Source organism: Octodon degus, unplaced genomic scaffold (assembly GCF_000260255.1).
Source record: "Octodon degus isolate 3935 unplaced genomic scaffold, OctDeg1.0 scaffold00837, whole genome shotgun sequence".
Lineage (NCBI taxonomy): Eukaryota > Metazoa > Chordata > Mammalia > Rodentia > Octodontidae > Octodon > Octodon degus.
Window position 1 is genome coordinate 596 of NW_004525413.1, and position 1018 is coordinate 1613.

Sequence of the window (1018 nt, forward strand, 5' to 3'; positions counted from 1 at the left end):
TTGTTCTGGGTGGGCTCAGAGCCTGAGATTGCATTTTCCTCTTTCTCTTTGTCATTTTTGTACAGCACTGTCTTCTGACCGTGGTGCAGTTATAACCTTAGCACATACCAAAATTCTTACCCAAGGGAGATCATATGGTGAAGGCAGTTATAGTTTTGCATTGACACACCTACAATTAGGAACACTAGTAATGGGTAGTGATATGTAGCTATTGACAAGCTACTGTAACTAATGCATTTGTATTTTAGACCATAAGAGCAAACTTTATTACTGTGTAGCTTAAGCAGGTATTAAACTGTAAATTTGTATTTAAGTTAGTTCCCTCAATTCTGTCTGATCCCCTCCCCTTGCTGTACCTGGGGTCTTCCAGGAAGATTGGTTCACCCCAGTTACCTTTTGCCCCCTTTCTCAGTCAAGAGAGAAAGAGGGAGAAAGACAGATATAGTGTCTCTTCCATGTCTCCGCATACAAGGTTTGGATCTATGAAGTTTAAACTCATCCCAGTGTGCCTGGCTTGGGTCCAGCTGCTGTGGTCAGCTTTTTCCTGCTGCATCCTGTGGAAGTGACCAGCTGTGCCCTCTGGCAAGATGTTCTGTCCTGCATTAGCTGGATTGTTCTGGCCCCTGGCCTCTCTACAGGGACTTCAGCTGTACAGTTGCACAACAGGCATGTATGCCAGGCCTGGGCTGGGCCTGGAGTGGTCTGGTGGGGGAAATGGGGTGGAAGTGCTCCCCCACACCCGCCAGGCTTGGGCTGGGTGAGGAGGAGTCCGGTGGGCGCTGTGGAGCGGAGGGTCTCACTCACACACCAGGCCTGGGTTGGTCTGGAGGTCGAGCCCCTTGATAGGATGGAGACTCTGGAGAACAAAGGCTGTGTCTTACTGTGGTGAATTCCCAGGATAGAGTTTGGGTCAGACCATGTTCAGTCAACATCCATATGTTGAATAAGTGTTCTACTGTGTCTTCTTTGGTAGCGAAGCCAGAAACAACCACAAGGAAGGTCCTCAAGTATTTGCACA